General features: G+C 34.7%; 1 long non-coding RNA gene across 1 annotated transcript in view; it reads right to left on the bottom strand.

Annotated features, from left to right (window-relative positions):
- Nucleotides 1-10,088, bottom strand: part of LOC141410961 (uncharacterized) — a 186,422-nt gene extending 176,334 nt beyond the window's left edge. Inside the window, exon 1 of the long non-coding RNA XR_012435789.1 lies at nt 8,074-10,088. This is a non-coding gene — a long non-coding RNA (uncharacterized lncRNA). The remainder of the gene's footprint in view (nt 1-8,073) is intronic.
- Between the last annotated feature and the right edge of the window lie 2,424 nt (nt 10,089-12,512).

The raw sequence follows: 12,512 nt of genomic DNA, 5'->3' as shown, positions 1-12,512 counted from the left end.
TAAGCAACACTAGAATAAACTATTAGTTTTTTCCTATTGGTTAATTTATTAAGGATAATATTCAAGACTGAGGTTTAAGGTATGAACATTTTCATCTTTTTTTTATATTATCATAGAGATTTTCACAAAAATTTAATAGAACCAATGTTTGTACAGGAGGTCAGCTTCACAATGCTTTCAATCGTAGTTTGGACCTGCCTTCCCAAATAACTCTTCAATAATTGCAAAACAGTAGCTCTAATGTTTATTTTTGTATGTGGTTTTGACAATGGAACAGTAACTTTTGTTTATATTTTATCTTTATTATTGTTGGAATCCACTACTCTTAAACTTTTCTCATATCTCTTGGACTCTTGATATTTTTTCTTATAAATTTGATAGGTTTCTTTCATGTCATAGATCTCATATATGCCATAATAGGCATACATGCTTTTCTCCTGGTTAATATTCAGCAAAATAAAATTGTATTTCTTTTATCATCTCATCACCAACAAAGCATCTCTTATTGCTTTTTTCTAGGAGACCCTAAGAAAAAATGAAGGCTCTGATTTTGTTTGTTGTCTTCTTGACCTTAATTGCTTGCTTCTCGGTAAACATAAAATATATTACATATATTTATTTTCTTGTTTAGTTCTTAATCACAAAGTATATACTCAATTCATTGTTTTATTTCATTGCAGTTTTTCTACACAAACCCTGTTTTAATTTTATTTCTGCCTAATATCTTAATTTAAACTTCTTTATGATTTTCTGTTGACTTTGCAATACAATCTGATTTTTTTCTTTTTCCCAATACCTTAGTAGTCTCTAAAATTCCAAACCTACATAAATAGGACATTGTAGTATCATAATTTTAAAATTAGAATTTAAATTAGAGGTAGAATTCACATTCTACCTTTGAGGTAGCACTTGTAGATTAAAATTTAGTACTTGGTAGTCTATCCAAAAAGAAAAATGTGTGAAGCAGAAAACTGATGATGAGGAACACTATAAAATAATCTTGCAACCCATGAAGAATTTCATAAGAATCAAATAAATAAATTAAGAAAATTTAGGCATGATATGAATTTCCAATCATGAACAGGAAGACTTGGTATCCTACAATACTTTTAGATGTGTTTATCTAATGCCTGTACCTTCGTTACATTAGCTAAAAGTTGAAAGGGACATCATCTAGGCGTTATTGTTGCAAACACAATCTCATGTCACCTCGTGAACAACCACTGTCTTATAAGCATTGCTGACTATAGGAATGCCCCTTTCAATGTTGCCCCATGCTAAAAATGCAACAAAGAGTATCTCTTATCCTGTGAAAAAATCCTATTCCAGAGTTTCTTTGGACCACTCATTTTTCTCTCCCACAAAAGGCAGATTGGTTTTTCCTTATACCAACTTCATAAAGATGTTGGTTCTATAACAATCTCCAGGCCTAGCACCTGAGTGAATGGTAGTCATAATAAAAGGAAGTCAAGTCCAGTACTACCGAGAAACTGAAGACAAGTGCCCAACACACTTCTGTGAACGTGAAAGAATAGGAACTCTTCTGCTTGAAAGACCCCAGAAAACAGATTGTCTTTATTTCATGAACAGTCTCTACTCTTCAAACTGTTAAAAGTTCTCTCATTTGATGACACCAGAAACTTCAAGATTATATTCTGTTCTATTCATCTAACCAAATCACATTTTGCCTTCATAAATGATTTGTAATCAATATTTTTCTCAAAATTCTCTGGATCTAATTTTATATTTGTGTTTTCTATCTCATTTTAGTCTGGTGATGCACGTAAGAAAAAAATTCTCAATGTAAGTTTTATTATATTTCTCATTTTCTTTTCATATTTTCAGTCATAATCAAAAGTTATTAAGGTACAAATATTTTTATTATTTTCAACCAAAGAAAATATTAAAGGCCAAAGAGTCACATAAATATCAAAGTTCAGATATTCTTACAAAATTGCTCTGTAAGACCCAAAATTTTACCTCTAGTTGCCTGCCTCTCAAACATGTGTTTATCTGTAATGGGAGTCGATATCATAGCACATGAAAAACAAAGCTTACCCAGCCTTCAGCACCAAAATCTATATATTTCTTTGTTCAATGTATAAATCTTCTTAAAAATATTAGTGTCTTTTTAAATAGGGGACATTTCATATGACCCTACAAAATTCAAACACTGGTTTCTTTTCTTAAAAATCAATGATGTTCAACGAATAAAGAAAGCAAGCTCAAAATCATTTGGATTTTTCATCACAAATCCCTATGTCAACTCTCTGCCATTTCTAATTCTTACAGAAGTCATCTGGGCCAGCATGGAGGTGAGGTGCCCATTAGGATGCATTATCTAAAAATATATCTATGATAGCATACTGTTAACACTTTTTTCCCTCTGTTTCCCCCATCCCAGTCAATTGCTCTAAGTAAATCCTTAGAAACAAAAAAGTTATCCTGCTTCTAATGCTGTGAAAAGGTATTTTCAGGTTTGATGACCCAAAATATTCTACAATTTAGAAGAAAAACATTTCCAAACCAATCTTGTCAGTTTATGACAATTTTGGCAACTTCTATATTTTTTTCCTCCATATCTTCAATTCCATCACCTGAAGAATGGTCAGATACCTGACTTAAAAGATTACTAATTTAAGCCAGTAATGAATTATATGGCTTAAGGTAAATAACTTTCTAGTAAAGTCATTAGCCTGAGAAAGAGCCCTCATTCAATAAAACCTGCATCAATCTATGCACATTCAATTTGTCTCAAACTATGATCATCCCATTGTATCCCTGGAGTGAGTTTTCCTAGCAACATCTATGGAAGTGTTGGGGTTGGGAGTAGAGAGGCAAGCAGCTGCAGAATACTAATTTATATCTTTTTTTTCCATGAACCAATCTCAATTTATAAGATTGTACATTTTTGTTTTTCCCAAGGGTAAATGTATTGTGAAATACATTTGGGATTTCACATACACTAAGTAATAAAAATCTTAAAAAGGATCCAGATAAGAGAAAACAAAATAGTTAGAATGTTTAAGCAGTTCTTTAGTAAAATTAAAACTTATCCTAAATATTGAGAGTGACTCTTGGGTTTTCCAGTAAAAATTTATTGGAGTAGGACCTCTTCTAATCTTGTGGACACACTGAGGACTGCTAGTCTCACAAGACATGGGAGGACCAAACCCGGAGGATTGAAAGTTTCTTCCTCCAATATTCCAAACCTAGTCTGAAAGATATTACCATGAGGGAGATGTAAGACAAAAAAACAGACAACAACTAATGCTTGTGGAGAGAAAGGTGGAACATCATATTTAGAATCCCAAGGATTAGCATCTGCTGGTAAAGATAAAAGTGAAACTAGGGACTAATTTGAAATCCTAGGAGAATGCCATGTCAAAATTCTGTGCAAATGAAATCAATTAAATAAAAAAGTTTGTGGGATTTCTGAAATGAGGTTTTCACAGAGCATGTGCATATGAAATTTCCATGGTGACGTAAATTTAGGAAATATCGCTTTGGATATAGTAAATATTTATTCACAAATTGCATTAGCAATTAAGTCCTGCAATAAAGAGCCATGTTTTGTTTTATTCAAAACCTTTCCATAGCTATTTGACCGCCAAAATCTTTTCAACAGAGCATTTATTGTGGAACACAGTTTTGGAAAATCTTTAATAACATTATCAGGCTTTAAGAACAGCAGAGATATAGTTTACTTCCTATATCATACAAAACCATTTATGAAACGGGCACATTACTCTGTCAACTTATCTATAGAATGAAGTTAGAATTCCATAAATTTAAATGCTAATATAGATACTTATTTAAAGTCTGACTCTAGTTTCTGTATTCCATCCTTGTGAAAACAGATGTTTTTTGTATTCTTTCTCTGAAGTCTAGGCATAATTCTGGAAAGAATTTTAAGCCATCTAAACCAGGAAATCCTGGAAAGACACAACCAAACAGCAAACCATCTGGACAGTTAACAAATCCTGTATTTCTTCATGGTCCCAAAGTCCCCAGCCATGCATCCCACCCTCACCCACCTCATCACCCCAACCACCCCCACTACCCACATTGTAAATCACCCAGACCTGCATCACTCCCTGAGAATGTAAACGCTAGTTCTCAAGCACCACTAGACACTTCTGCTCCTACAACTGTGGCTGCAACCACAACTACTTCCACCGTTTCTATCAGCAACATTACAAGTTCCACTTCCAACACCACAGCTCCCAGAACCTTCCAACCTGAGGCCACCTCCAATATTGTGGCAGCTGAGACTACTGCAGCTACTGTGGCTGGCACTACCCCAGCTGCTGAAGCTGACACGACCCCAGCTACTGAAGCTGACACTACCTCAGCTGCTGAGGCTGACACTACCCCAGCTACTGTGGCTGGCACTACCCCAGCTGCTGAAGCTGTCACTACCCCAGCTGCTGAAGCTGAGACTACCCCAGCTGCTGAAGCTGACACTACCTCAGCTGCTGAGGCTGACACTACCCCAGCTACTGTGGCTGGCATTACCCCAGCTGCTGAAGCTGACACGACCCCAGCTACTGAAGCTGACACTACCTCAGCTGCTGAGGCTGACACTACCCCAGCTACTGTGGCTGGCACTACCCCAGCTGCTGAAGCTGTCACTACCCCAGCTGCTGAAGCTGAGACTACCCCAGCTGCTGAAGCTGACACTACCCCAGTTGCCGAAGCTGACACTACCCCAGACACTACCCCAGCTGCTGAAGCTGAGACTGCCCTAGCTGCTGAAGCTGAGACTACCCCAGCTGCTGTGACTGATACGACCATGGATGCTGCAGCAGACACTACCACAGATGCTGTGGCTGACACTACCATCACAGCTGTTGTGAATGACACTACTCAAGCTGCTGTGGCTGACACTAACCCTGCTGGCCAGTCATCAAAATAAATTCTACAACTGTCTGAGATTACAAACATACTGAACTGTAAGAAGACAAAGGCAAATCGAGGTAAAAAAAATTTCCAAAATATCTTCTAACTAGATGAGTGAGTTTGAGATATATTTAAATAAGACCAGTGTTTTCTTGGCACAAAGAGAAAAATAAACAAATAACTTATAAATCTACCATATGGATTAGAAGCTCTTATTCCTTTTTTATTTTAAGATTGTAATTTGGGCTCTCTTAGTTGTTTAGGTCATATCTACAAATCTAATGCTGATAAATTTTTACAAAAGGAATTATTAAAAAGTTTACCAAATGTATATGTGTTTCAACTTTTTGTTCCCAATACTAAAATGTTTTATTTTCCTCAAAAGCGTACTTTTTTTTACTACTTTTTATAATCATATTTTGTTGTCCTGGGGGTACATTGTGATATTTACAAAAGTTCTTACAATATATTATAGTTGAATTCATCCCATACATTACTCTTCTTTATCCTCCCCTCCCCCCATTCCTAGAAGAGTTTCAACATAACTGAAGAGCTTACTTTTAATTAGAACCTTAGTAAATAAAAGTTAGTTTACACTTAAAAGTTTGTTAAATTCAATGAAATATGCATTTTACATAAGAGGAAGTCTTTCTCACTCTTTTAGCACTTAACAACTTTAAGAAGACAATAAAAAAAAGGATGAAAAGTTTAGAAAATAATTCAGTTATTCTTGAGAATAAATATATAAGCAAAATCACAACCCATAGAACAGTTTTCTTTCTAAAACCATTGCTGAAACACACATATCATGTTATAACATGATCCTTCAGAAAGAGTGTTAGAGAAGCAGGACAATACTTATTCCTGTTTTTGAGTACAGGGGCTCTTAATTACGAATGTAAATGGGAATTAGCCCAACTACAAAATACAAAACTACAATGATAGATGCCTATTGCTGAATACTGATGATAGTGCAGATGTTATTGATGCACTAAGCACTCTTTTTAATAATAGCAACCTTGCAAAGCAGGTGTCATTGACTACATTTTCAAGTTGAGCAGACTGAAGCAATTAAAATTTATGTGACTTTCCAAAAATCATGAAATCATAAATGGCATACCAGTCTCCAAACTCACATCCATTCATCTCCTATGTTCCAACTCCAAATGTCCTACTCTATATTTAACTATTTTAAAACAATTGGAAAGGGAAGAACTTCTGTACTTTTAATTATGGCTTATGATGTTTGTTTTGTTTTGCTTTGTCTTTACAGATCCTGAAAAAAAGAATATTGATATATTTAAAATCACCTTCTCTCACCACTATATCTAAAGAAAAATATAGGAAGAGGCACAAAAATATAAGAATGCAGATTCTTAACATTTCTTCTTTAGTCTTGCTACTCTGTAAAAACTGTCAAAGATAACTTGATTTATGCATTTGATCACATGTGTATTGATCTCATTATTATACAATGACAGCACTATTATCAGCATCTTCATCCCATAAGATGGTTCTATAACACACAAACTCTGTGTCCAAAAAAATTATATAGCTTTTCAATTACTTTCCTTTTGATATAGAACACTAAAGTGTTTAGTCATAACCAAATAATTATATATATATATAATTATATTTTATATGAAATTTCATATAATTCTGTTGTATATAAAATAATTATGATTCATATAAATGACATAAATTTTATGTAAATTGTAATTATATGTGCATTTTATATAAACATTATATGAATCATAATTATATGTAGGCATACATTTTTCCCTCTGTATTCAGGGAGTGTTGGTTCCAGTGCCTCCCACAGATACAAAAACCATAGCTACTCAAATCTCTTACATAAAGTAGCATATTATGGGACATGGTGGTACACACCTGTAATCCCAGCACCCAGAAGGATGAGGTAAAGAGGATCATGAGTTCAAGGCCCACCTGGACTACGGAATGAGTTGCCAGGTTGTGTTATGTAGCACAACCATGCCTTAAAAACACAAAAATAAAATAACGTATGTACATATAACCTGAACACATATTTTAAATCATCTCTCGATTAATTATAGTACCTAATACAATGTAAGTGCTATGTAAATAGTTGTTGTATTGTTTGGAGATAATGACAAGAAAAGTCTGTACACATTCGGTACAGACACAATTTTTTCTGAATATTTTCAATACACAATTGCATTACCCCTAATTGTAGAACCTGTAAGATGTGGAGGGTATGACAACCATGACAGAAGCTTTATTAAGGAGGTACAAATGCAACCCTACCCTCAAAGAGATCATAGTCTAGTAAGACATATATTCAACAAACATAGGATAGGGCAGGGGGGAGAAATGGCCCAAACAATGTATGCACATATGAATAAATGAATAAATAAAAAAAAGAAACATAGGAAGAAAAGTGTTGATTTCCCTCAGATATAAATAATCTTTATGAAGATGTCAAACACTACTTCTTCATCTAAAGTGGTATTTTCTCCAGAGATTACTTAAAGCTTCTATGAAGCATTTCACCCAAAGATAGATTAGATTAATATGTAGTTGAAAAATTAATTCATTCAAATGATTTAGTAAAATTCATCTGGATATAGATCATTTGTTAGTCCTACAAGGTTCAATTGGCAAAGATAGATGGAAACAAGGCACAATTTTAAATAACTACATAAAGGAATTTATAGGAAATGTTACATGTAAAGACAAACAATAATGAGTAAACAGGGGAGGCAGATATTCATTTCCCTTTAAAGAGAGCAAACACTCATGTAAAGACTGTCATGGATGATTACAGGAGAAGGAGATAATCACAACACCTTGGTATGGAAAAATTGAAAGCAACTCCAAATAGCTAATAAGACACAATCTAATCCTAGTGAAATATGAGGAAAAAGTCAAGAATGCAAATAACTATTACTTTCAAGATGAAAATTAATAGGGTCATAAAAATGAATCCTGAAAATGCAGTATGAAATTTTACTAAGGAAATTATTTTTTAAAATAAGGAAATGATTTCAACAGGCATAAAAAGAGTAGGAGGACTACTACTATGTAAACATACATCAAATGCATGGAATCAAAAGAACACATGGCACCCTCTAAACATTTAAGTGTACAAAACATGCCACAACTGAAATTCTGGGAATATAAAATACATACCACACTGTCAAGTTGCTCCTAATACCAAGAAACAGAAGTCTACCATGAATATAAGACATATCAATAAAAATGCATCTGTAGAACAGAAAGGGGAGTTATAATCATAAGACAAGAATAAGAATTTAATTTTATTTAAAAAAGGAAAATTGATAAAGGTAAAATATACCTTGTTTACATGCACCAAACTCTTTTTGTTTCCTCTTCTTTTTTTTTTTTTTTTTTTTGGCAGTACTGGGCCAAATTTTGTCCTGTGAGCTTGACAATTTATTTAATACTCAGAACAACTCTGTAATACCTTTTATTATTGATACTCTAGACATAAGAAAACTGAACCACATAGAGATTAATCAACAGGCCCAAGACACAACAGGTAAGTGAATAGTGGTGATAAGCACCTGGTTGGTGTAGCCCCTGTTTTTCACCTCTCAATACAAAGAAAGAAAGAGGAAAGGAAGAACAGCTAAAGGTAGAGACAGTTAAACTCATGCTTATACCTGAAGAAAGAGGGAGCAGATAGAAAAGGAGCATTCAGAGGTGAGAGAACTAAAACTTATAAAAACCTCTAGGTTTAAGAATGCTAAACTCTTTAAAGAAAAGAGTAAGGAGAAAAATAAGAACTATGAGGAGCAAATGAGTGATAAAATGTTTGGAAATAAGAATCCTAATACTTCAGGAATGAGACAAGAGTGCTCACTCTCTCCACTTCTATTCAACATAGTCTTGGAATTCTTAGAGCAATAAGACAGGAAGAAGAAATAAAAGGAATACAAATTGCAAAGGAAGTAGCCAAACTATCCTTATTTTCAGATGACATAATCCTATACCTAAAAGACCTAAAAGACTGCACCAAAAAACTCCTAGGCACCATAAAAAGCTTTAGCAAAGTAGCAGGATTTTATTTATAAATGAACAGATTGAGAAAGAATATAGGAAAATAATTCCATTTATAATAGCCTCAAAAAACAAAAATACCTAGGAATAAACTTAACAAAGGATGTGAAAGACCTCTACAAGGAAAACTACAAACCACTGAAGAAAGAAATTGAAGAAAACTACAAAAGATGGATAGATCTCTCATGTTCATAGACTGGTAGAATCAACATAGTGAAAATGGCTAGTTACCAAACACAATCTACATGTTCAACACAATTCCATCAAAATTCCAATGACATTCATCACAGTGATTGAAAATTCAACTCTAAAGTTCATTTGGAAGCACAGAAGACCACAAATAGCCAAGGCAATACTGAGCAAAAATAGCAACACTGGAGGTACCACAATATACAACTTCAAACTATACTACAGAGTCATAACAATGAAAACAGCGAGGTGGACTGGCACAAAAACAGATATGAAAACCAATAGAACAGAATAGAACTCCCAGATATGAATCCATGCAGCTATGCCCATCTGATTTTTGACTAAGGCACCAAAAACACACAATGGAGAAAAGACAGCCTCTTCAAAAAATGTTGCTGAGACAACTAGATCCATGTCTGACACCCTGTATTAGTATCAGTTCAAAGTGGATCCAGGACCTTAATATATAAGACCTAAAACTTTGAAGTTAGTATAGGGAAGAGCAGGGAATACACTGGAATTAGTAGGCCCAGACAATGACTTCCTCAAAAAAACTCAAAAGCTTTAGAAACTAAGAGAAAGGATTAACAAATGAGACTCCATGAAATTAAAAAGCTTCTGCACAACAAAAGAAATGGTCTTTAAATTGAAGAGACAGCCACAGAATGGGAGAAAATCTTTGCTAGCTATACATCTGACAAGGGAATGATAACCAGAATATATAGGGAGCTCAAAAACCTAACCTCCTAAAATATCAATGACCCAATGAAGAAATGGGCAAAAGAACTGAACAGAGTTTTTGCAAAAGAAGAAGTCCAAATGGCTGAAAACACATGAAGAAATTCTCACCATTCCTGGCCATAAAGGGAATGCAAATCAAAACCATTAAGATTCTACCTCATTTCTGGTAGAGATGAACCAATTGGGGTTGTAATACACATGTGCATGGAAACAACACAAGGAACCTCCCTTTATCTCAAACTAGCAAAAATCCATGCTTTTCTTATTATCTTTTATTTTTTTTCTTCTACAAAATTATAGAACAAAAGGGCAGAACAGGTTCTGTACAGAGGTGGAGAGAGGGTGCAGGAGGGAAGCAGGGGGCAGGGGAAGTGGCCCAAATAATGTATACACATGTAAGTAAATGCAAAAACAATAAAATAAAATTATAATTATAATAAGAATAAAAAAGATTCCACCTCACTCCTGTTAGAAAGGCTATCATCAAGAACACAAACAACAACAAATGCTGGCAAGGATGTGGGGACAAAAGGAATCCCCATACACTGCTAGTGGGTATGAAAATTAGTACAACCTCAATGGAAAATAGTATGGAAACTCCTCAAATACTTAAAAATAGACTGTCATATGGTCCAGCAATTCCACTCCTGGGATATACCCGAGGAATATAAGTCAGGTTACAAGAAAGGCACCTATACACTCATGCTTATTTTAGCATTATTTATAATAGCTAAGCTCTGGAAACAGCCAAGATGCCCCACTACTGATGAATGGATCAAGAAAATGTGGTATTTACATACAATGGAATTTTATTTAGCCACAAAAAAAAGAATGAAATTTTGTTTGCAGAATGGGTGGAACTGGATAGCATCACCATAAGTTAAGTCGGTCAGGTGCAGAAGGCCAAAAGTCACATGTTTTCTCTCATATGTGGAATATAGACCTAATATAAATACAGCAATTCTAAGAAAAACAAGTCACACTAAGGGAGGTCACATGAGATGGGGAGGGTAAAGGAAGGAAGTTAAGAAGGTGAATATGGTTGATGTACTCCCTACACAAGAATGCATATAGAATTTTTAAACTGGTTGAAACCACCATAAGAAAGGCCCTAAGGTAGAAAGATGAAAAAATCAAGGCGATGAATCAAATTGGGCTATAAAACATATATACATGGAAGTGCCACAAGGAAACTCCCAGTGTAGCTATCTTAAACAACAAAAGTATCATTTTCTTCTTACTCTCCTTCTCCTCCTTCTTCTACAAAATCAGAGAATGGGAGGGCAGAACAGATCCTGCCTGGGGAGGAAGGGGTTGGTACCAGTAGGAGGGGGAGGGGGAGAGGAAATGGTGAAGGAGGATAAATATGTGCAAATATTGTGTACACAGGTATGTAGAAGGAAAAATGATCTCTGTTGAAATTATTCCACCAATGGTGGTGGGAGGCAAAGGAGATTGGTGGAGGGGGTAAATTCGAGTACCATATATTTGATACATTGTAAGAACTATTGTAAATGCCACAATGTAACCAAACCCAGAATAACAATAAAAAATTAAAATTTAACAAATCTTAAGTGTCCAAATTATAAAAAATACAATGAATAGCAAAATGTTTTATATTAAAGGGTCCAAAAGAGACAGATTGATGGCTTCAAAAGGCATTGAAATCAAGAGGCTAACTTTTTGGGGGTTTTTTTGAGACAGGGTCTCAATATTTAGGTGAGGCTGGCATCACCACCACTGTGTCCAGCTAAAAGTCTAATTTTATTAGCAATTATATCTAGTTAAAATGAGAAATTGAATGATTCATTTTTGAAAGATAATAAAAATTAAACTGTAACCTAGAGAAAGTAGAAAGAATTAAGAGTTTCAAAAAATTGTTTCTTTATATGAAATAAATAAGACCTGAGCTGGGAGCATGGCTCACATAGTAGAGCACCTGCCCAGCAAGCACACAAGCTTGAAGCCCTGAGTTCAAATTCCAGTACCACCAAGAAATAAATAAGACCTTCTTAAGTGAAGGCCATTGACTTTTCCTCAACCCTTCATCTAAGTGAACAAGATAGATTTTCCCCTTAGCTGCTGTGTCCCACCTGCAATAGGTGGCACTAGGGATCCCAATTATTTATTATTTATAAAGAGAAAATTTTTTACATTTTCTCTCATTGCCATACTCATTGCTTTATGACTTACAGAACCTCCCATCCTCTAGGCATAATATATTTTCCCACATCATTTTCAGCCACAGAGATGTGACTCTCTTTGACCATGGAAATATGACTTGCTATAACCACTGAAATCACAGTAGGTGAGTTGAAAGCAGGAATTCTATCACTTACATCCTCTTGATATTTTCCTTTTATGCTCAAAAGCTATACATCCTGAATAGGAAGTTACTTCAACTGAGACCTGCAATAAGAAAACATAATCAAATTACAGAAATGTGCTAACCTCTATCAACATATGGTATGAGAGGAATAAATGTTTGTTTTTTAAATCACTGAAGATTGTGTTGTTGTTACTACAACAAAGCCAACTAAAACAGGGCCCATTACTCTTCTAATCTTCTACAAAAGAGCCCCAACTTAAATGAAGCCTATGCTGGTCACTCTTCCTTT

Source organism: Castor canadensis, chromosome 9 (assembly GCF_047511655.1).
Source record: "Castor canadensis chromosome 9, mCasCan1.hap1v2, whole genome shotgun sequence".
NCBI classification, from domain to species: domain Eukaryota; kingdom Metazoa; phylum Chordata; class Mammalia; order Rodentia; family Castoridae; genus Castor; species Castor canadensis.
This window is presented reverse-complemented; position numbering and strand designations above follow the sequence as displayed.